This window comes from Taudactylus pleione, unplaced genomic scaffold (genome assembly GCF_031769625.1).
Source record: "Taudactylus pleione unplaced genomic scaffold, aTauple2 ptg000064l, whole genome shotgun sequence".
NCBI classification, from domain to species: domain Eukaryota; kingdom Metazoa; phylum Chordata; class Amphibia; order Anura; family Myobatrachidae; genus Taudactylus; species Taudactylus pleione.
Genome location: NW_028284466.1, coordinates 15,521,238 through 15,547,449, shown reverse-complemented (window position 1 = coordinate 15,547,449; position 26,212 = coordinate 15,521,238). Strand labels below are relative to the sequence as shown.

Below are 26,212 nucleotides of genomic sequence, written 5' to 3'. Positions count from 1 at the left end.
ATATGTGCATGGCCATGTTTTCATGTATGGCCTATTTATTCTTTGTATTCATATGTGCATGGCCATGTTTTCATGTATGGCCTATTTATTCATTTTACTCATATCTGCATGGCCATGTTTTCATGTATGGCCTATGTATTCATTGTACTCATATCTGCATGGCCATGTTTTCATGTATGGCCTATTTATTCTTTGTATTCATATCTGCATGGCCATGTTTTCATGTATGGCCTATTTATTCTTTGTATTCATATCTGCATGACCATGTTTACATATTTGTGTTGTCATAAATTAGTGTTTAACTAGGTTTTGGTTGAAACTAACCACAATTTGCTTCCCATCTTTTAGGGGCAGAGCGAAGACTACGGCGTCATCGGCTCCTTTCCCTCCATCCCAATTCCCCCTCTCCTCCAACCACCCCTCTTGCAACTACCCCCTCCCCTGAATCCCAAATCACCCTGCCAACCTCGTTGGGGAATGGAGGCACCTCTGAGGAGGACGAGGGAGTGGCTTCTGGAGCGGGCGTTAGTTTGAACGGTATGTTTTTTTTTTTTTTAGTTTTTTGCAAAAACTGTTTGTATGTAATCCTGTGTCTGTGCCTTTTTTGTGTGGTTTTGAGAATTTGTTGTAGTTTTCGGTTTGTCTTTACCTTTTACTGCTGATTTCCCCATACACATATCACACCTGTCAGAATCAGATTTTTTTACTTGTAATTTTTTGGGGGACCATTTTTGGGTGCTTGGTATTTTTGGGGTAATTCTGCTTTGGGTCACAATATTGACATTTTTGGTTAGCTTTGTTTGGCTTGTTTTTTAATGTGGTTTCATTATTGATGTATTAAGCCCCACACTATTCTAACCCACAGAGGAACAGAGGCATATGGCGGAATTAGCCGGATGTGTTGGACAGATGCGTGGCCACGTCATCGGGCTGCTGGTGGTCCTAGACCATATGTCGGTCATCCTGCGTCACTAATTTTTTGATTTCATTTTAAAAAAGTTTTCTATATTAAAAAATTAATCTTAATGTTCTGTCTCATTCCTTGTTTCCAAATCAGAGATTGTTTACACTGACATAAGTAGACTATTCCAGCAATTATTTGCAATTATTGTCACTAAGATTGTGTGTAGTATTTTTATGGAAAACAGGCACAAGAAACACCTAATAGTAACAATCTGATTGGCCTTTTTTGGTGTTTGACAATTTATATATTACTACATTTTACAGGTTCCAATTTGGGGGGCAACCTGCTTAGGCCGATATTACAAAGCCAACTGATTGTACAGGATTCCTTTTGGTGTTGGTTTGGACCCAGAAAACATCTTAAATTTTAGCTCAACTTGCGTCATTACAGGATTACCCCTTAGTAAATTTTAACGTGGGTGAACCTGGTTACACTTGCTTGTAATGGGCAATAAAATGACCAAAATTACACTCTCAAAACATTTATTCACAACATAACTAAAATAACAAAGTGTTCACTCACAAACAATACACACAGTGATAAACAAAAATACAACCCATACAACAACATTTTAAAATAAAAAAGAAAAATCAAGAACTGGTTGACAAAGGACCATGCCAACATGATTCCACAAATGTTGCGTTGCAATATGGGTTCCAGAATATATTTCCAATGTGTCCCCATGAAGGCTTTTTTAGGGTAGCAGGAAGTAGTCATCGTTGGAGTCCCAAAGACTATGAAATCAAACAGAAGATGGAGAAAAAAAAATAAATAATTAGATGTTCTCAAAAAATCCTTACCACATTGTGTCTAAACACTGTTGTGTTGCCAATAATTACCTAAAATATCTGGCCACCACGTCATCGCGTATGGCCCCCCCACATACTGACCTCCGACCAACCTCGGGGGGGCCATCCTCAGGTAAGGCATCCTCTGGCTGCATTGGGACACCACTCCTTAAGGCGATGTTGTGAAATATCCCACATAGGACCACAATTTTAGAAACCATATCCGGCAAATACATGAGCTCGCCACCAGAGCGGTGGAGGCATCTGAATTGGCCTTTTAAAAGGCCGATACAGCTCTCCACCACTTGCCTGGTGGCTGTAAGTGCGGCACTAAAATTACTTTGTGGCCCTGGTGTGGGTGCCAAATAAGGAGTGAGCAGCCAGGGCGTGCAAGGGTAGCCACTGTCTCCTGTGAAAAAGTAGTGACAACATCAGGATCACTGTGTATCAAGCTTAACATTGTTATGTACTAAAGGTCTCCACTTACCCAGAAGCCACACATCACCAGCTTGTAGGTTGTTTAATTTGTGCCATATCCCTGATTGCTGGATGACGAATGAGTCATGTGCACTTCTGGGTAATTTTACATTCAGGGACAGGATCTGGAGGGAGGCATCACATACCACCATTACATTCAGGGAGTGATAGTGTTTACGGTTGCGAAATATGGCCTCCAGATGTGCTGGAGGCTGAAGTGGTATGTGAGTACCATCCACAACCCCTATGATGTGTGGGAAGCCAGCTATTTGGTAAAAATTTGCCTTGGCCACACTAAGGGCACTCATATCCAAAGGCATTTTAATAAAATGATGGAGGTGCTTGAAAAGTGCCTCCATCACTGCCCTCAGGATCCGGGAAAAGGAGGATTGGGAGATTCCCGCCACTATTCCCACCGTTGTTTGAAACGATCCTGAGGCACAGAAATGTAACACCGCCATAAATTGCGTAAGTGGTGGTATTGCTGTTGGACTGTCAATTTGCCGCTCAAGATCACTCTCTATTAATGAGAGAGTGTCTATGATGATTTTGGGCGGAAGACGGTAACGTCTTAATACCTCATCATCGGGCATTCCAAAAAGGGTGACACGTGTTCGATATATCTGGGGCCTTGCACGCCTACGATGCCTATGCCTGGGACGAGATTGAGGTTGGTCGGCTTCCGGGAGCATGGCCAGAACAATCCGACCAAGATCAACCTGAAATGGCAAGATTTGAATGTAAGGCTTTTTTCCCCACAAAAAAAAGGAATTTTACTTAGCTTGATGATACAATCCATTGATGCTTACATGCCGGGGTATTGTCATGATTGGCCCAAACTCTAAATAATCACAATATAAAAATGCAACAATTTAGGGTGGGCATTTAGGAATATAAATTGGGTGCAAGACAAAACATAAAAGGGGAGAAACACACATTTGGCCAAATAGCAAAACGACAGTGCACAGACTACCTCAAATTGGGCCCAAATGTATTAAACAAATGCTAAAGGGAAAACACAACCAATTTAATGGGTCTAAATAAGCATTTAAAAATGCGCAAATTAGTTCGCAAATACCATTCACAATAGAAACAGATAAAAATGCGCTAATTAGTTCACAAATACCATTCACAATAGAAACAGATAAAAATGCGCTAATTAGTTCGCAAATACCATTCACAATAGAAACAGATAAAAATGCGCTAATTAGTTCGCAAATACCATTCACAATAGAAACAGATAAAAATGCGCTAATTAATTTGCAAATACCATTCACAATAGAAACAGATAAAAATGCGCTAATTCGTTCGCAAATACCATTCACAATAGAAACAGATAAAAATGTGCAAATTAGTTCGCAAATACAAGTACAAAAATACGCAGATAGAAAAACACAAATTATTTGACACATTTCTGACTAATAAAACCAAAGGTTAAAAGTGTAAGGTCAAACAAAGTTGCGTAAATACAAACATGAACATTTAATAACCAAGTGAAAAAAAAAACTTACCAATAGATAATATATAAGTCTCCGGCTCAAAAGGTCGTTGGGGCAGAGCCAAAAGAAACCTAACAAAGGCGAAAATTGGAAACATTAACGAGGCAAAATTCAGGAAAAGAAGGAGACACAAATTGAACAAAAGTTAGACGGCCAAAAACTTACCAAATAAATACATGCTAAAAAAAAAAACCACCAGAAAAAAAGCGAACGGAAAAAAAAAAAAGAAAAAGACAAACCAAAAACAACTCCCACCAACGCCAAGTCAAAAACCCGCCAACAATCTACTCCGACCAACGTAACCTCCAACAATCAACAACCGCCACCTACACACGAGACGCCCCAAGCCATAGATAGTGTTTAGTTTCCCGCACAAATTAAGGCGGGATCATAGGAATGCACAATCAATGATGCGGCCAGAAAATAAGTACGCATGTATAAATACGTCACGAGCCAACAAAAAAGTTCTGGTGTATTTCTTGTTTGGAGATAAGACATGGCTACAGACCAAGGAAACAATGGGCAACAGTCTGCCGGTAAGTATTTCAGGCATTTCTAAACAATGATTAATTTGAAACATAATATAGTGGAAGTTGTAAAGCTTAAAATTCTCAACATTTAAACAGTATTCCGGCCAAAGCTGGCAAAAAGAAAAGGCAGCCACAATTCACAAGAAAGGAGATGGAGGTTTTGTTTCAGAAGTGTGTGGACATCCTGCCACAGGCAGACAGGAATATGAGTGCAAGCAAGAAGTGGAGAATGTGGGAGGAGGTAGCCGTTGCTGTCAATAGGGTGGGTGATTATGTCCGTCTAGCCCGGGATGTCAAACGGCGGTAAGTAAAAACTTAACCCCCCTAAAACCAAAACCCATTTAAATCAAAAGGATAATGGTTCCAATTTCACCCACAGATGGGCCGACTTCAAATATCGCCTGAAGCAAAAACTGGCGGACAGGGCTAGGCATGCAAGGGGGACAGGTGGGGGGCCACCCCTGTGTCATTGGAGTTGAATGATTTAGAAGAGCTGGCACAGGGGTGTGTGCAGGCTGTGGAGGTGTTTGGTGTGTCCAACATGGATACGGACATGCCAGACTTTGCGGCTCCACATGTTGTCCAAGGTAAATATTGTGCCAATATGTAGATTCTAATGTGACTATTTTCTCATTTTTCCAACAGAGACACAGGCGGATGAGTCTGCTCCAGAGGGGAGCCTTGGCCGCAGAATTTCTGCTGGCTCTGCAGGGGAGGAACCAGTACATCCGGCTGAGGACCCTGCAGAAGCCAGTCCAGGGCAATCCCCCTTGCAGGCAGTGTCCCTCCTCACAGAACTCAATTTTAAATTGGATTTCCTTATGGAGATTCTGCAGAGGATGGACGCCAGTCTGGTACGGGTGGCTGAGGCCCTGGAGCAAAATGCTGCGGCCAACGTGACCATTGGTCAGGCCCTGGCGGAGAATACCAGGGTCAACATCCGCATCGCCAATGCCCTGGAGCAGCTCGTTCGCCAGCACATGGTGGAGCCGACCTCCCTTCCTGCCGGAACATCAGGATCCTCCACCTCTGGCACAACATCAGCCAATCCTCCAAATGTGCCTAGCCCTGTGCCTAGTCCAGAGGCCACAACATCTGCCTCTAGACGGGCCAGCCCGATGACATCCCGGACCCGGTCTGGCGCCCTCCCTCCCCCTGCCAAACGGGGGGAAAAACGTTGACAGCACTGGCTACTTTTCCCACACTCCTTCTGTGCTTGCCCCATATTCCTTACTGGCCAAAACTTCCCTCTCCTTTCTTGTGAATTGTTTTTAATTTTTAGCTTTACGTTTCCATACCTTTTATGTTTGCACAATTATAAAAATTTTTGGGAAGAACACTGCAAAAAATGTTTGGGCCAAAAATGTGCATGAAAATGTTTTTATTTTCCAATAAATTTGAAAAAAATGTACGACATTGTATTCTGACATTATTGTAGAAATGGTTTACATTTAATCCTGGCCCACAAGGCAAAAACGAGCTCCCCCAAAATTTTACCTGAAAAAAAAAAAAGGGCTCTTTAAGGAACGTTTTAAAATTTACATAAGGATGCAAATTCTCCAGGCAAAAGCAAAATGGAAAAAAACACACAAACATGATGCCATTATTGTTACAATAGGCCAAAAACAAAATATCAACCCAAAACAAAACACCCACAAATGTACGCTAATTGATTGTGTAATCCTGACATTAGCAGCTATGATTTCCACCTGCGTACGGTTTTGTGCTAACCCAAAAAACTGATTTCAAAACACATTCCAAGCCGGTTTTCAATACAACACTAATTGTTTTTCTGACAAGCCGTGATTAATCGATGCAACATCGTGGAGTGCCGGGACGGAGGAGAAGGCCATCGCCAATGTGGTCGAGTAATCCAGACCCTAAGCTGTGCTAGCATTTTGAATGGAAAGAGGATCATCCAGTGACGTATGAGTTGGTACGAACACATTTGACGTTCGCATCTGATAATGTATGTACGCCCAAAAAACGCCTCGCCACGCCTGTGTTTTTCCATTTCCACCCCCGTCAACGCCCCAAAACGCCCTGTTCTGTCAATCACATTTGACATGTGACTTCCTGTACGCTATTTGACGAACGAGACAAAAAAAGCTTGCAATATGCCGTACGCACATGCGCAGTGTTACACCGATGCATGAGCGCTTTCTCAACATCGGAACGCAACGAGCGTACTGCTGTTAACGAACGGTTCTGAATCAGGCCCTTTGTGCAGTATGTTTGTTAATCTTCTTAGTATGTGTGTGTTATCTCTCTGTACTATACCCATTAGTTTGTGTGTGTGACAGTGTTGTAGCAAATAAACAGGTGAGAGGCATTGCTCAGATTTTACAACAGACCACATAAATTATTTATTATACAATTGCATACAAATGTAGTACCCCACTATGTGAGTTATGTCTTACACAGTGCAGCATGCTACAGCACATGTAGAGGCCATTGCACAAGCAGACTACAGTTTCCAGCAATCGCTGCAGCTACTAAAGAGGTCAGCAGCAGGTCATGTGACCAGTGTCAGGTGGTCAGACATGTGATAACTGAAAGTGAACAGCAGTTACTCAGGAGACTTTGAGGTGATGGTCAGAGAGGAAGATGGATGCTCTGCAGCTCTCAGAAGGTGGAAAGCCCTGAGGCAGGATGTAAGATGCCAGAGACAGACCCCAGAGGTGGGAAGAGGGAAGACTGGTCTGAGACTGATGTGAAAGGTACCCAGGGAGCTCTTTATAGTGCTGCAGCCCCTGTATTCAGCATATAGAGCATATGAATGGACTACCTGCACTGGCACGTAGCAATATATGAAGCACACTGAAGAGATACAATATAAAATATATGTAACAGCCACATGTGAGGATCGCACCGGGCTCCAGAAGATAATACCTACCTGGAAAGTGACATTAAATAAAGTGACTACAATAGAGATATATATGCATATATAGTGACAAATGTGCAAAGTACAAAGGGTTGCCTTCTGCCACTGGCAATCACAGTGACATCATATATAGTAGATGTAAACAATCTGGAGCATTATCTACAGCACTATACAACCTCCTGCAGGCTCTGGGACTAATTTATGTACACCTTCCAGCTCATAATTTGGGTTTGAACCCTAGAGACATTTTATTGTACTGAAATAATTTATACTGCAGTATAAAAACATTTTCAAAGTTATTTAGTTCCACTGGCAAGTGATGGAAGTTGTGCTGTATAGTATATTGCCATATTGAAAAATAGTGTCATGTATGTTATGTTATAATGTGTTGGATAAATTGGTGGACATGCAATGTAATTAAATAGTAAAGATAATTCATTTGTGTTGAATTCTAAATTTAGATTTAATACCTGTGACTGACTTAAATCTAGAGACTAAGATTTATGTAGTAAGGGAACTTGCCTCTCTGAAGAGTATTACCACTGTTATAAACCTGTAAAGTTGCTAGAGCTATTGCGGGCTGTTGGGCATTACCACATTTGGCGTCCACAAACAGGATCCAGTCAGAATCCAAAGCAAGCACTACCCCTACTTAATAAGAGATGTCACACAGGGAACAACAGATGGGTCAGGGACCTGATAGAGGGAGTCCCATAATGCATACTGTTACCCACATTACTATACCATATTATTTTAGGGCGCCATGGCTTCCCTGCTACTCAGGAGAAAAACATTCAGCAGGAGCAACTGAATTCAAAGAATACAAAACAAAACTTCAGGCCATGTTCAGATTGTGCCCAATAAGTGAGTCACAGAAAGTGGAAATATTAATTGGACAACTGAAAGGGACTGCTCTGCGCGAAGCAAACTCATGGCCGCAGAGTCAAAAAAGAACTGCAGAAGATGTATTGCAAAGATTGGCGAACATCTTTGATTCCCGAACATTGTCAGAACTAAATATACAGTTTTACGCAAGAAAGCAGCAACCAGGTGAAACATTGCAGGAGTTTGCTCTTGGCTTGCAGGAAGCACTGCAAGCCATTAAGGTCTGCAAACCAGGAGAGATAAGTCAGGAAGATGAGGAACTCATCAGTCAATTTATCGAGGGAGTTTATAATGTCAATGTGAAACCTTAGCTTAAACTTTTGCGCCTCCAAGATTCTACTAGCAGTATCCTGGAGCTTAAGGAGACAACAATTAAAATTCTAAAGACCACTTCCCAGCAGGAACAAGTAATTGCAAATTCAGAACTAGCAGCGCAACAAGTCCAATCGACCACATCATCAGATCCCTTAGTCGCCTTAAAAGAACAAATCGCATGTGTTTTTCAGGAGGTGACAGACATGTGAAAAGATTTTAAGAACTTGAAGGAAAACCCAAAAGGGAAGAGAAAGATTGGCGATCTGAATGAAGGCCCTGCTATGACAGCCGATGGGAGGCAACTCGGAATTAAGGCCAACAAACTACTAATAAGTTTGATGAACTAGACCGACCGATGTGTAGATGTTTTCAAAGAAGCAGACACATCGAATGCAATTGTCAACAGTCTGGGAAATTTAAACCCAGAAGTCCTGAGCCTGAGGACCAGCCCTTAGAAAGAAAGGGGCAAATAGGTCCACTCTTCGAGGAAGGTATGAGCCTTGGTCCGATGTTGCAGAACCAAGCAAAAGCTGTCCACATGGCACATGTAGGCGATGTTACACCAGCTTGTGCAAGAAAAATTTTAGGACAAGTCATATGGTTCCATGTGCAGCGTGGTTACGGGTTCATAAAACGAGATGACACCAAGAGCGATTATCCTGCCATCAAAAAAAACAATCCCAGAAGATATCTTCGAAGTCTGGTTGCTGGAGAGACTGTTGAGTTTGTTGTGGTAATGAAAGAGAAGGGCTTCAAAGCCACTAATGTAACTGGTCCTGGTGGTGTTTCGGTGCAAGGCAGCAAATATGCAAAAGATCGCAATCATTATTGGTATTATCGACATCGCAGAGATCCTCCAACCAACTACCAGCAAAACTACCAACACCGTGAAGGAGGAGAGACTTCAGGAAAAGTTGAAATTGCAGCAGATAAAGAGAGTACTAATCTACAATGGCCCTTCTGTAGGCGTCAGTACCCACCATACTATTTAAGGAGGCCTAATGGACACAGACAACAAAATTCGGATGTCTCAGAGCAGAGTGAGTTAATGGAGAGAACAGTTGGTCGACGAATAGAGAAACCAAGTGGATTGGTGCAACAGGATCTGCAGGGAATATTCTGAGCATGACTTCCCCAGGAAGCTCCATGCCCGATGAATCCAGAGTGGAGACCACCCATTCCATCATGGCCCACCCCAACCAAACAGATGTGAATAGTATATGTGTAAAAAAAAAAAGTATAAGAGATTGTTCTACAGTGGACTTTGAATGAGGACATGCAAGATTTAAGCAGGGATGTATGTAGTACCCCGCTATGTGAGTTATTATATCTTACACAGTGCAGCATGCTACAGCACATGTAGAGGCTATTACACAAGCAGACTACAGTTTCTAGCAATCTCTGCAGCTACTGTAGAGGTCAGCAGCAGGTCATGTGACCAGTGTCAGGTGGTCAGACATGTGATAGCTGAAAGTGAACAGCAGTTACTCAGGAGACTTTGAGGTGATAGTCAGAGAGAAAGATGGATGCTCTGCAGATCTCAGAAGGTGGAAAGCCCTGAGGCAGGATGTAAGATGCCAGAGACAGACCGCAGAGGTGGGAAGAGGGCAGACTGGTCTGAAACTGATGTGAAAGGTACCCAGGGAGCTCTTTATAGTGCTGCAGCCCCTGTATTCAGCATATAGAGCATATGAATGGACTACCTGCACTGGCACATAGCAATATATGAAGCACACTGAAGAGATACAATATAAAATATATGCAACAGCCACATGTGAGGATCACACCGGGCTCCAGAAGATAATACTTACCTGGAAACTGACATTAAATAAAGTGACTACAATAGAGATATATATGCATATATATAGTGACAAATGTGCAAAGTACAAAGGGTTGCCTTCTGCCACTGGCAATCACAGTGACATCATATATAGTAGATGTAAACAATCCGGAGCATTATCTATAGCACTATACAACCTCCTGCAGGCTCTGGGACTAATTTATGTGCACCTTCCAGCTCATAATTTAGGTTTGAACCCTAGAGACATTTTATTGTACTGAAATAATTTATACTGCAGTATAAAAACATTTTCAAAGTTATTTAGTTCCACTGGCAAGTGATAGAAGTTGTGCTGTATAGTATATTGCCATATTTAAAAATAATGTCATGTACGTTATGTTATAAGGTGTTGGATAAATTGGTGGACATGCAATGTAATGAAATAGTAAAGATAATTTATTTGTGTTGAATTCTAAATTTAGATTTAATACCTGTGACTGACTTAAATCTAGAGACTAAGATCTATGTAGTAGGGGAACTTGCTTCTCTGAAGAGAATTACCACTGTTACAAACCTGTAAAGTTGCTAGAGATATTGCGTGCTCTTGGGGATTAACACACAAATATAGTAAATTTTTACAGATAACTGTCCAGTATCAGAAGGGTCACACAAGGAACTTTTGTCATTGCTACATGATAGGCCTGTTTACCTTTCTTTCTCATAGAGGATAGGCTGTATGTAACAATAAGGGATGAATGTATGGTGCACATGATGTAACTAGTTGATTTTAAATATGTGTTGACAGTAACATCACTTCAGCAGCTGGGAATGAATACAAGGACATGAGAAGCACCTGCATTAATTACAGTCCATGGATAATTAAAAAACAAACCAATGCAAATGACAGGTAATATAATATTTGCATAATAAACACTTCCCATGGCTTTTTAGCACTTCTCCAATACATCTCTTAAGCACAGAAAAACAAACCTGAATGAGTTATTATACTATACTGCCTAGGTTGAAATAGAGATGTCAGTTTCTTATGCTAATATACACCAAACAAGAAGTGTCACTCTTTGCTGGTGTCAACAATGTCCCTCATTAATATTGATTGATAAAGAATAGTTATGGTTTTGTATGCATTTTTTAAATTAATTATCCACATGTCTCCAGGGCATTCTGATTAGCATATCTTGCACTTGTGATGTTTTTTTTTTCAAGCAATATAGACAAAGCAATTTTGTAATCTAATTCAACACAGTTCTTTTTGACTGCACATCATGGTATGTACTACGATTTTTGCTGAAGGCTCATTTTCATGCTCAGTGAACACTTGAATGACCACATATCTTCGGATCTTTGTTTGCTACTTCTTAGTGCTCACACTCCTCTGTAACTCATGAAAAAGAGATTAGTCACAGAGTTTCTTCTATGCATTATTTTTATTACCAGCTATCAGATCTCTTGTCAGTGCCATCTGATAGTAGCAAACATCTGCTAGTATGACTTTTGTGTCATTGCAGGAAATGGCCTGTTATGTTGAAATAATAGAATTAAATGGTGTATTTTGGATTATAATTCCATATAGTTCATAATAGCAAAAATGAACCTGTAAAGTGTAAATGGTATGTTATAAGATACCTAAACCTTTGTGCTAGCTCATGATATACAGTAATTACAGAGCTTTACATACAGCTAGTAAAGTTATTTCGTTTTTGTACTTACTGTATATCAAATCTGATTTGATGAATAAAGTTTAGGTATATTCCAATGTATTGATGGTGAGTGTGCATCAATCATTTTGAAGTTCACTAAAGGTTACTTTCAAGTAAATACTGGAAAACCATGAATTTAATACAAACTATATGCATTACCAAAAATTAATACAGTTCTTTAAAATAATAATTGATAACCTTTTGTAACTTTTTTATTTTATAGTTCCTTTATTTATATAGTCAGGATCATGAGAGGTTCCAGTAGGTTTCTCACAACATCAGCACTTATAGATTTAAGGGGGAATTCAATTGGCCCTGATAAAACTTTTGGCAAGTAAAATAGACCTTACCACATTTGTTTTGCCTTCAGGCAATTTAATTAGATCCCATTTTCTTCACCCGATTATCCATGATTATCCAATAATCCATTAAAAATTATAATTTATTTTTGTGATAAGGTCACGGATCTACTTGTTTTTGCAGCCACAATTTAGAAAACATGGTTGTTTATTGGGGATTTATTTTTCACCTGCCTTGGGCAGGTGGAAAAAAAATCCCAGATGAATGCTGGCTTCGGGGTTTAGGTAATTGAATCCCCCTCTAGTGTAATTTGTAATTGAGGTAGGAATACTCAGAACTTGCCTGTTACATTTAGTTATACTATTTGAAAAGAAGACCAAATTCTTTCTTATTATTGTTTGATCTAGTTACCCCACAGTAGATCTATTAGTTAGGGGATGTAGTCAAAATGTCAGCATTTATAATGTCAACTTCAAAATGTTGACAGTTATTATGTTACTATTGGTAAAATGTTGACATTGAACATGTGCATAATGTCGACATGTCCACAATGCCAATATGAGAAATGCTGACATGTGAAAGAAGTCAACAGATTTACTAAGTGGCAAGTTTTCAAACCATCTGCAAAATATACATCAAAAAATTAGTTGCCTCCGTGCAACAATTTGGGTAAGTTACTACATAAATCCTTATGATTTTTACAGGCTCCTCTATTTAAATAAATGGGAAATCCCCCTTCAAAAATCACATGGGATTTCCGCAAAAATTGCTGTCCAGCACTAGGACTTTAAGCCTAGGCTTTTGGTATAAAAATCTGGTAGAAAAATAATGTGGGTCCTCCAAATGTTTACTAGCTAGCACTAGACTTTACCAGCCATGACATATGGCACTATAGCATGGGTCCCCATAGTGCTGCCATAGATCCAACTTGACATTGCCAATCAGCAGATGCTGAATTCCCTAGTGATCTGTTCAGTGTTTCCAAACCACATAGTTTTTAAAACTTTCCTCACAATCGGGAATGACAGGAATTCCTTTGCTTATAAAAAGGCAAATTTGATCAAGGATTGCTCTTTTTAGTTTACAACCAGTGCCTCTGCAGAACACTACATGCTTGACTTAGGGGGTCAATCAGACCCACTCGCGAGCAGCAGTATGCTCACAAGTGGGTCAATGTTCCCCACTGCGCATGCGCACGACGGAGGGAGCCCAGTCGTGCGCATGCGCGAGACCCGACCAGCGAAGGACTTTCCTTCGCTCGGAGTGTCTCATCAAAGGGGGCGTGCTGTCGATGGTGACTGACAGCACGCCCCCTTTGGTGGGCGTGCCGGGGGCGTGCCTGCCAGACGGAGGCATTCCCAAGGGAACGCCTACCGTCTGAAGCCGGCCCCACTGACATCACTAGTGATGTCAGTGGGAGTGATTTTGGCTCTGATAGAGCCAAAATCACTCCTGGCCTTGCAGTTGAGAAACTCAACCACAGGCTTTTACTCGCAGTTCCGATGGTCGCTATGGTCAAGACCATCGCGACCATCATTTTGCACGCTCGTATATGCTGTGGGTGGTGACCCACAGCTATACGAGCGTCCAGGAGGACGCTCCATATTAATGGAGGTGGGCCCTGATTCAGAGCGAGCGCTCTGGTCAGAGCGTCCGGCTCTGAATCAGGGCCTTAATCTTTTAGACAATCACATGTCTTTGATACATACTCTGCAGGACATATAAGATGCTGAAAAAGCTAGATCTGTGTACCTTTGTATGAATCTATACAATGCATCAATTATACATTTTTAAATCATGGACTGTCAATCATAAATTGTAGCAAACCACTGTTTGTATAACAATACTAGCTTTTTACATGTTACTTCACCCACTTTTATTTAGTCACCTTTTATGTTTTGTTTACACAGTAAATATAATTTTGACCTCTAGGGAGAGCAACTGACACATCAGCTTATTTTTAGACCTATACAAGAACTGTTCTCAATATATCACTCAATAAAAAAAATAACAGATGAAGTAGTATATCTAGTCTCAGCTTAGCCCCTCATCTTTAAGCATGCTTCTAGATAATTATAAATATCTGGACACAATAACTTGTCATACCAAGTGAGTCTGCCTCTTACAGGATGTATACAACTTTTTATAATAGTTTGATATATACTGTACTGAGCTTGCTAAAAAGAGCTGAATTTGAAGGGCATAGTCCAATAGGTACATTGAACATGGACATACTGTTTTTCCAAATAGCTGACATTTTGCAACTATTTGTAATAGACACATGATACACTTCCGAATTACATTGCAAGAAAAGAAAGGTCTATTCTTTAGACTCTGTTGGAAAGAGATATATAAAATATTAAAATAATAAGAAAAGAATATAAGTTACATAAACACATCCTCAGCCACATAATATAAAGGACTATTATTCGAAGTTCATTGCTGGCAATGTATTCCCCAAAATAAAATCGATTTCATCATGATTACATAAATAAGCCATTCTGTTAATTCTACTCACACAACATCTGTTCACATTTATGCATACAGGACTTTCCCTTATTGTCTTTGCCAAAGGCTGGGTACACACTATATGCAGGGGCGGATTGGAAATTTAAAGTGGCCCTGGAAAATATTCTGAAACAGGCCCTATGTGTGCACGCCTAAAGCGCGTGTCCAAAAAGTGGGCATGGCCTCGTGGTAAGTGGTGTAGCCTCACGTGAAATGCCATGCCCGCAAGCCATTCCCCCCATTTTAATCATGCTGGGGGAATACTCACTGCTCCAGGAGCTGATGGGCATGCCCACAGTCCCTCTCTCCAGTGAATAAGCACAGCGAGCATGTGAATGACAATGAGTAGTTTCTTACCTATATGATTTCTCTGCAACGAGGGAACCTCTGAAGAAATTGATCATTCCTGGACAGGCAGTGTCTTGAGTTAGTATTCACTATTCATGCTGAGGTCACATGGTCCGGAAGCCACCTGTTTGCATAGCAATAAAGCCAATGTCATCAACATGCAACAGAAGTTTAACCATATAATACATAGTAACAAAGGTTTGGGGCAGGACAAAATGTGAGTTTCCCATATTATACAATTTTATATTAATAAAATATATTTGCTCATTTGGTACCATTTGCATCAGTAATATGATTTCATTAGAATTGTTATTTTACTGAAGATTACTGTCCTCCAGTCTTTTCTTCTAATAGTACCAGTGGTCCTACCATCCTATTTGTGTGTCTCCAGAACTATCACCTTGGTCTGTCTCCAGCCCATCCCCCCATTAATCACTCCAGCACTATCCCCCTGTGCCATCCCTGATAGTGGGCTAAGGTTATTAGTTAGCTAAGAGGGCACAGGATGTGTATAGTGGGCATGGGATAGTGAGGTTATTAGATAGCTATGAGGGTACAGAATGTACTTAGTGGGCATGGGACAGTGGCACAGAATGTATATAGTGGGCATGGGACAGTGAGGGTATTAGATAGCTATGAGGTTACAGAATATACTTAGTGGGCATGGAACAGTTGCACAGAATGTACTTAGGGCTTGATTTACTACGGATCGCTATTCTGCTAACACACACAGTACGCAGTTGCTAATATCAGCGGTGCTATGCATTGCGATCGCAGCACATTAAGATCGCATACAAACATAACGATTCCAACTTCCCCTTGTCTCACATTCATAACACTATATAGCAAAACAATCAGTAACATCGGACCCATACGCACAATTGTGGTAGACCTGACCTTACTCAGAAATTGCTAACTTCAGTGCATGCTATGATCCTGCATATGGCATCGCACTAGATAACCTAAGCACGTCTGATATGGTTCTGCATGCTTGCTGCGATCGCAGTCCTGATCGCAGTGGCAAGTTCATGCACTGCTATGCATGCGTAGTGCAAAACAATCGGCCAATTGCGTGCGGATTAGCAGTTGCAATCCATAATGAATCAGGCCTTTAGTGGGCATGTGACAGTGGCACAGAATGTACTTAGTGGGCATGGGACAGTGGCACAGAATGTACTTAGTGGGCATGGGACAGTGGCACAGAAAATATATAGTGGGCATGGGCAGTGAGGGTATTAGCTATGTGAATTCAGAAAGTACATAGTGGGCATGGAACAGTGGCACAGAATATAAATATTGGGCTTAATGGGATTGAAATACCGATGGCTCAACAGCTGCCGGTTCCAATCCCGACAGTGAAAGACCGACTGTAGGAGATCCCGACGGCCAGTGGTTAGTATCCTAACCCTCCCCTCTCCCCCCCTAACCCTCCCTTAGGGGTGCCTAACCCTAACCTCCCCCCAGTGCCTAACCCTAAACTCACCCCAGGGGTACCTAAACTTAAACCCCCTTCCCCGCACCCTAAACCTAACCCTCCCGGGGGGTGCCTAATCCTAACCACCCATTCCCCTACCCTAACCCTAACCTTCAATGGGGGGTGCCAAACCAAAAGTCCCCCTGGGGGTCCCTAAACTTAACCCCTCCAATCCCAGGGCTAAGTGTTATACTTACCTGGCTGACGATGATCGGGATGGAGGGGGTCAGTCTTCTGGCATTTGGATTAAGATAGGCATCGGCATTTCAATGCCTAACTTAAGTCCAGTGTAAGGCAGGTAGTGTTGGGGTCTATTAACTACATCCCATATTGGGCATGGGACAGTGAGGGTATTAGATATCTATGAGGGCATATAATGTAGATATTGGGCAGGGGACAGTGTGGGTATTAGATGTCTACATTATGTGGACACAGAATTTATATACTGGGCAGGGGACAGTGTGGGTTGTGCAGGCCATCTCACCTCCTCTCATTCTCTGTCTGCAGCAGCAGCTCTCCTGTGGGCTCTGCTTGGGTTCACAATGCATTATTCACATCTCCTCTCTGTGATAGCCAGATGCTGTGGGGGACACACAAGGCAGGATGTTTGAGCCACCATTGCTTCCGAGTCTCTGAACTGGAGAAGGAGCTTCTAGGGAGGCGGTGCTAATCATTGGGAGGTGGGGCTTATCATCGGGAGGCGGGGCTTATCGGTCGGGACTAGGGAGGCAGACGAGGCTGCTCGGTAGCCAGCTCTAACCACATGCAGTTCGGCAGGGCTTTGCACTTGTGGCTGAAAAGTAATCGCCCCCTCTCCGTCTAGTTGTGGAAATGAATCTGCCAATAAATCTGCAGAGCCAGGCAGACTAGCAGTGTAAGGCAAGATAGACCTACATGAACATGCCTGCTGCAGCCTGTCTCCTGGATACCAGGCATGCTGCAGGTAGCTGGCGGTCCCTCAGGGCTTAAAAACACACAGCCCTCCCCTACTTCCTGCTGGGTGGGGACTTGAAGCCTCTACTCATGATAGAGGTGGGCCGTGGGCAGCTCTACTAGCTGTGACTGGCAGCCGGCAGGCTGCCTGTCATGAAAGAAAGCAGTGACAGGTGATGTGATTCGGGGGGCGGGGCCACAAATGACAAGCGGCCCCACAGACCAATCAGACCACCTGGAATCTTCCAGACTAAGGTAATGGCCAATCCGCCCATGACTATATGACATATTATCCGGTGTGTACCCTGAAAACCACCATATTCCTCATATGAAGAATTGAGTGGTCACATCCTCCCATTAGATGTGTTGCACATCAGTTGCGGCAATGCTAGCGACGATGTGGTAGGGTTACATTAGACATGTAACAATATTTTGCACCATCGTACAGCAGATCATGTATTGTGTATGGTGATGCAATGTACTGTTACATCGCATCACTGCAATGCTGGGTCACCTGGACATCCAGGTGTGTACCCAGCTTCACATTAGACTTTCATATCTGACTTTCTAAGCATTTGGAGTAATGAGTATAAAATCTTTATATGTACTTAGGTTTAAACCTTTTTTAGACATGGACAATGCAATTTTGTGTATTTTACACTGAGTGGATCAGTGCATACCATGCAGCACCTACGATTATCCTCATAACATCTGGCCAAATGCTGGAAAACCTCAACATTATCCCAAGTGGTGTAAAGCCAGAAGACATAACTAACCATTAATACTGTACTATGGTCATGTGGCACAATAAAATGACCCCAAACTTTCCAGGTTAACATGGTAATTGTTCAACTGCAAGTGATATCCATGTTTGCCACTGGGAGTGTATACATTTTTTTTTTCTTTAATGAATAGTGTCATTGTGGTTATCTCAGTTTTTTGCAGCAGACATATAGAATGTGCATTCTCAAAGACAAAATCATATGCTTTTGCATCCGCACATACTGTATAACCTCGAAGAAATCCATGTCCTATCTATAAATATGCGCGGACCCCCGTGTTTTGGTGTTGGTTTAACCACCCTCAAATATTATGGTTTTGGTTTAGGCAAAACCAGCTTCAAGTGTTTTGTTCGGTTTTGGATTTCTTTAAAAAAAAATAGAGAAAAACTAAAATAATGTAACTTGAACCTGTTTTGTTCTTATAGTATTATTAACATTAATAACAACAATTTCCAGTCATTTCCAGTACATTTTGACCAATTTTGGCACCTGAAATCATTATGAAGGGACTTACCTGCAATAAAAACACGCAAGATTATTTTTTTTTAGATCCAAAATCCAACTTGCCGGAAAACTGGAGCCAAAACTCAGGCTCTGATTCAGAGCCGGACGCTCTGACAGAGCACTCGCTCTGATTTAGGGCTGTCCTTCTTCATTTTTAGAGCGGCCTCCTGGTCAAGACCATCGCGACCATCGGGCTTGTGACAAGACCCTTGTGGTAGGGTCACAATGCCGCAAGCCCTGGAGTGCTTTCGGCTCTATCAGAGCAGAGAGCACTCCCACTGACATCACTTGTGATGTCAGTGGGGCTGGCCCCAGATGGTAGGCATTCCCATGGGAATGCCTCCATCTGGCCAGCCACGCCCCCGGCATGCCCACCAAAGGGGGGCATGCTGTCACTCACCATCAACAGCACACCCCCTTTGTAGTGAGACCTGGAGCGACGGCTTGCCCGTCGCTATCCGGGTCTCACGCATGCGCACGACAGAGCCGCCTCCGTCATGCGCTTGCGCACTAGGCCAACATCGACCCGCTTGCGAGTGCTCAAAACTCGCAAGCGGTCTGAATTAGGCCCTCAGTTCTACTTGGAACCCCAAAAGTGATCCGAGTCAGGACTCAGTATGACCATGGCTTATGATTAAAGAACTTGTATTTCCCCAACTTTGGTAATATATTAATTAACTTGTACATAAGCAAAGTCAAGATTGAATGCTCGTACATAAAATATCTAACCAGCTCTAGTGTAGAAATTTGTAGATGACAGTAGGCAAGTTAATATATATTGTGCTATCACAACTGTTACTGTTTATAGTTAGGTTAGCATGGCTGGTTAGTCAGAATCATATGTTAACACCCAAAGTCAGTGGTCCAGCAGCCAAACAGAAAAACAAAAAATATAATTAAATTATTCCTGTAGATTGCTCTAGATGAAGATTAGAGCTTTCCACTGTTTCAGTTCTGTTGAAATTTACTAACTCCATATTTGTAAATAGAAGTTTAGAGATGGCACAAACTGACCCCAACACCTTCCCGAAACTAGTGTGGAATATACAAGCATTGTATTTAAATAAGAAAGCTACTAAGTTCTGCAAGCAAATTCCATAGGTCAAGGAAGCAGATAGCAAATTTGATTTTTTTTTGTTGCTTAAAAACAGAAGTAACAAAGAAACCAATTATACACCAAAGCTAAACAACTTCTGAAGTGTAATCCATACCAATATTAATTTTACTATAGTGCACATAAATTAAGTGATTTGTTGCTGAGTAGTTTGAAATAACTTAAATTAATAAAATAAGAAAACATTAATAAGCCAAGAGAACCGAAGAAGTGTGGCTTACTAAATTTGAAATCAATCTTTAATTATTGTCTTTGTTAAAATGCATCAGTTCAACTCTTGTAGAAGGCACTTTATGGGATAATACAAACTGAATCATATGTAGAAATTGGCAGTTGTACAGTACAAGAACCCCCTTTGTAATATTATGCTGCTTTGTGTTTACTTATAAATGAAAGAATAGACCTTCTGACCTAGTGATGACTAGGAAAAGTGCTGTAATTCTATCAAGGCAAGTGTATACTGTACATATACTGTATGGCACCTGGCATTTAATAGAGTTTCCATGAGTACACTTACATTTACTTGTCATAGTCAATGAAGTGTAACCATAAGTGAGCGCAGGCTAGACACATCGCAAATTGCTCTCATTATTCACTTTTGAATTGGTATTTTCATTGTATGGTGATTGTATGGGAGTTTTCGAACATAGCTGTGTATAATGTGGAACTGCAACTTAACAGTTTGGTTTATGGCAATCTGATAGATTTTTAATATTTAATAAGACAACATTCTGAAAATACAGGCGCTAGATAAGAAGTTAAGGCAAAAAAGAGAAAACAAAAAAAATTGAGATTTTCACATAAGGTTATTTTCTACTCCAAACTAATGTAGAGTTTAATGATACAAAATGTAAGTACTTCATAGAGTATTTGACAGCTGTGTAGCTGGTGTGTTTTACTGTCTTAGCTCATGTATTTTTTCTTTCCAGGAAAGACCTTTAGAAGGTACAGGAAATTCATATATGTCTCCCCTATTGCTATCAATAATAGATGTACTGTAATAGAAATTTAAAAAATTGCCTTTGATGCCATTTAAGCATTCTACTTGCAATGATATTCACTGTGTTAGATCTAATTTGGATTTTAAACTTTGCCTTGGTAGTGGAAGTCACATCCTGTAGCACATACCAAGCAAATCATTCAAGTCAAATATACCAAGCATAAAAAGTGTATTTGTGCAGAAGAGCATAATTCATGTGATATATAATGAAATAAAACAACCAGAATAAATAAACTTAAGTTAATTTTCCATTAAATAGCACCTGTCATTTTGTACTAATGCTGTTTTATGATATTATCTAGTGTACTATGTACAGTAAGTGTAGAAAATAATCTTATTAATCATCTTATTCTGTATTGTTCAGCACTATTCTGTGAAGTAAGAATATTGTTGCCCAATAGTGGCTATAATATAGAAAGCTGCACATCTCTCACAGTACATCCTCATGGTTGTATGCAGTGTGCATTTTTATGGTCTCTCTTTACCGGATGAAAGATAGAAAAACTGATTATTTTGTGTGATATTTTTCTTTTATCAGTAATTGCACAAGCATGACAATCCCTATTACAGGTATATAGCATACAAAACAACAATATCTTTTATATATAATTTTAGATGCATATTAGTAAACTTCAGTAAACATTTGTAGTGGATTCAGATGGTGTTCTGTATAATACTGTAGTTATTTATTATGTGTGGAGTTTACATATACTCCCTGTGCTTGCGTGGGTTTCATTCGGGTACTCCGGTTTCCTCTCACATTGCAAAAATATACTTGCAGTGCTTGTGGCAGGATATGGTCAACCACAAGTGCTGCGATCGCATCTGATGGTACTCAATGTTACTGATGGTTGCATACACTTCTTTGAGATGACGTGGGACAGTAGGCATCTTAAGACAGGCTGGTGGGCATCTGCAAACACAGAGCAATCGCACGCTAAGACATAGCTGCCTTGCAGTGTGATCAGGAATTTGCATACTTTCGCTGCTTGCGAACGCATCTAGCAAGCGGGTCTGAATTTAGCCCTGAGTTCCACAACACACCAGAAGAGTTTTAGCCCTTTCCAATAATGGTAGATCCAAGATTCCCAGGTAAGTTCATCATGGCAGCTGCATGATGCATTTTGAACATTCAGTCCTTCTTCAAGTGCAGGATTTTATGATTGTGATTTTATGGCTCCAGTATATGAAATATAGAGAAATATTTCCAAGCGCTATTTTTTATGGCTTTTATCTAAAATGTGATTTAATGGCTCCAGTATATGAAATATAGAGCCATATTTCCAATCACTATTTTCTATGTAATTTATCTAAAATTTAATTTTATGGCTCCAGTATATCAAATACAGTATGGTGTCATATTTTCAAGTGGTAATTTCTACAGTATATCTCTATGAATCCCTACACACACACACACACACACACACCATCCTCACTGACGCAGATCCCCACATACTGTACATGCTGTTCACACCCTCTAGATGAAATATGATTTTATTCTAAAAAGTTTCATTGTTATTAAAATGATATTATTGATAATATTATATTATTGAATCATATAAATTTATTTTTGGAGCAAAAAATTGTTTACACTGAGACTCAAACCCTAAATGCCTGGTGTGATGTGCAGTCACTTTACCACTATTCCATAACACCTACAGGTGAAAGCCATAGACTTTTACTTCTTACATAGTGAAAATAAACTGAAACTGACAACTTCTGTTATAGAGTACTAGTCCCAGCTAGAAATAAAGCAACAGTTTTTTTACCATATGGTGCTATATTTCCAAGTGCTATTTTCTATGTCATTTATCAAAAATTTGATTTTATGGCCCCAGTATATGAAATATAGAGCCATATTTCCAAGCGCTATTTTCTACTGTATGTCGTTTATCGAAAATTTGATTTTATAGCTCTAGTATATGAAATATAGAGCCATATTTCCAAGCGCTATTTTCTATTCTTTAGGACCTATTACAGTATATGTAGCCAAAGTCTGCAGGGCATTTTGTAAGCCTGTCTGTCACTGCAAAGGGAGGCAGCATACTGTAAAGGATCTTCCTCTCCAGTTTTCTGCTTATGCAGCCACAGTATAGTTTTCTAAAAACGCCACCATAAACCAAAAAATGGTGATGCGCTAATCAAAAGGGTAATGTTCCCAATATGGCAGAAACAGAATTTCAGGACACCATCTGTTTAAATCAATATATTTTATATTATAAATACGTATACTTCAATATTTAAACACTAAACATATAAAGCTTCTCATTAAAAATATATAACACTGCTGACATAATTTTGCAGAGTAAGAATATGATATGGACAGCCTCAAACACAGAAAGAAAAATATATCCACTAATAAATCCTGAAGAGCTTTATTATGGGTTTTAGAATTTAGTAAAGTTTATCCTCCTTGTGATACCATTTCTAATTAAGATCAGTGATGGAGTTGCATCACCTCCCATATAAGGTGACCATTGTTCAATCCCCAGTTGCGTATATATAAAAAAGATTTTTAAAATCTTCTTAGTTATGTTTTCTGTAGTTATATAATATTTTCAGGACACCATGGCACAATTTTCAGAAAGGTGTATGTGGACACTTCTGTATATGGGATTCATTTATACTTACTAAATATTGGGTACCATATATGGAAAATGGGCCTATTCATGGATTTCTTTGGAAGCTAGAAGACAATGTGTACAGTACTCTCCTAGATACAATAGTTTGCTTTGTGAGAGTTACTGACAACACACCAGGGTCAGTTGTGCTTCTTTTCAGACACAGCTTCACACAGATATACAAGTTTTGCATATCAAATTAAACAGTGCAGTCCCATGATGCATGTTGTTTCCTCTGATTGTGACTCGTACTCAGTTTCAAGTGAAAGTCTACAAAAAATGCTAGGTGCAAGTCAAGTCGCATTGGACCTGGTGGCTTTCTTGAGGCAGAGGTCTCATGCTGCATGGAATATTGAGACTAGGTGCATGAGAACACATCTTCACCTGAACATCATAGCAAGAGGAAAGTGAAAAAGTGGATATGTCCTTTAGATTTTTAGATGGTGACCATACTGCTGGAGTACTTTCTCCATTATCCTCTATTGTCATTATAGAAAAGAAATTCAGAAATCCTGACTCTAATCAATCAAATTGTAAGATGGTTGTCTCTATTTATCAGACAGTGTAAGAAGTTGCCCAAATTCAGAAAGTGACTTTACAGAGTAGAATGGCACTGGACCAGTTGTTGGTAGCTGATGGTGGTACATGTGCTTTAGTACTGTCGGTCAAGAATGTTGTACATATATAGACAATAATTCAGAAATTATTAGACAGTTGTATAAGGTTCAGGAATCACATAAGTCTTAGAAAAAATAGGTGCTGGAGAAGGGTGGGACCCTTTTGGATAGTTAGGATCAAGTATTGCTAACCTCTTTTCTGGAATAATACAATATATTATGTTTGACATAATTATTTTAGGCTTAGTATCCATAGGTTTCAAGATTGGACCAATAATTTGTTAGCAATGTATTAATGCCTTAATTTGTAGAGCAGGAATTACAAGTTGTGCACACTGACTTGGATAAAACATGAAAATCTCACTGATGTGAGTCTATATGAGAACCTAGAAGCTATAAATAAGGTATACAGTATATAAAAATTATGGACACGCCCTTCTGATGTGCTTACTATCTTCTATAACTCCAGTGGATTATTGAATACAAAATGGAAGCTGAATGATCCAGAATATAATTGCAATGTAGCTTTAACACTAAATTCTGAGTTGGTACAAATGTTTTGTTTTTGATTGCCTTGAATCATAGTTTGTGGTGGGGAACTTTTAGAAGAAATAGAAATGGTATGGAATGTTTTTTAATTTGTAGTCATAATTAGATTGAGCATTTGCCGTCAGTGGTGTATATTAGACACTTTGATTAACATATGTGTAAACAAGTCTGCTTAATAAGGCTGATAAGCTGTATGACAATTAGCTTGCATATCGGATTTTTCTTGTTCATTATGGACATGCAAAATAAGTTTTCAGAATATGCCGTTTGATACTGTTATTCTTCCATACACACCCAAGCCATATTTTAAATTCTGCTTGTCCCATTGCCCATTATTGAGGTCCCATTTGAGAAAATAGCCATGGATTTGATTGGACCTCAAATAAAGTCTGCTTTGGGTCATCAGTATATTTTGGTGGTAATGGATTATGCTACCAGATACCTGGAAGCGATGCCATAGCACAATATTTCAACAAAGACAATTGCTAGGAAACTAGTACTTGTCTTTAGCAGAAATGAGTACCTGAGGAACCCTAACTGATCAGGGTACCGCATATATGTCAAAATCAAGGAAGAGTTTGCTGCCTTTTTAAGGTTACTCAGCTAAGGACCTCCATATATCACCCATAGACTAATGGTTTAGTGGAGACATTAAACAAAACTTTAAAAAATATGCTAAAGAAAGTGGTGGATAAAACATTGGGATTATTTGTTACCCTATTCATTTATGGCCATTATAGTGGTTCCAGAATCTTTGGAGGGGTTTTCACCTTATGGGAGACACCGCAGAGCATTGATGGGTATTATAAAAGAGACATTGGAGGGGAAACCCATACATTATAAAATGGTTATTGAATTGTTTTACAAGTTAATAGAGGATGGGTCAGATGCACAGGAGATAAATCTATGCATAGGAGATAAAGCTAAGCTTGTTATTTAGTACAAGCTGGGATCCCCGGCATTGCATATGTTGAAAACTCTGCCCTGAAGTACAACTGCAGCCTTTATTTGCTTACTTGTCCTCACCTATAACCCTATTCTATTGATCCTGAAATGGACCCCACTGTTTACTAACATGCAAGCAAACAGTGGTGTAACTACCGTGGGTGTAAAGGGTATGGCTGCTATTAAGCCTGAGTTCCTCTGAGGCCTGCCACTCCCCCTTCATCCAGTCATGTAAACAAGGTGGCTGGTCCAGTCAAGGCCACCAAGGGGGCCTGAGTGGTAGCTGTGTTGATTTGGTGCCATTCCATCAGCTAATTACAGTTGGCACACCAGCAGGCAAACATGGAGAGACAATTCCATGAATCACAAGGCAATCAGAGCTCATGGACTGGCAGTCAATCATCAGTGGTCACTCCTGATTGGCTGCTGGTCTGCGAGCTTCAATTGGCTTGCTATCAATGTCAGATTCAAATTGCACTGGCACTGTCTGTTTATGTCATCCACTGCCTGCCATCAGTGGTGGCTCCTGATTGACTGCTGGTCTGCGAGCTCTGATTGGCTCGCTATCAATGCCAGATTCAAATTGCAATGGCACTGTCTGTCTAAGTCAACCACTGCCTACCAGTGTACCAGCTGTAATTAGCTAGCGGCCCAGCTCCAAATCTACACATGCTGTC

The 26,212-nt window shown here is 40.4% G+C and overlaps 1 long non-coding RNA gene across 1 annotated transcript in view; it reads left to right on the top strand.

Annotated features, from left to right (window-relative positions):
* The first annotated feature begins 9,894 nt into the window (after positions 1-9,894).
* The window catches only part of LOC148534795 (uncharacterized), a 50,565-nt gene continuing 34,247 nt past the window's right edge, over positions 9,895-26,212 (top strand). The window contains exons 1-2 of the long non-coding RNA XR_015876905.1: positions 9,895-9,977; positions 10,928-11,029. This is a non-coding gene — a long non-coding RNA (uncharacterized LOC148534795). The remainder of the gene's footprint in view (positions 9,978-10,927; positions 11,030-26,212) is intronic.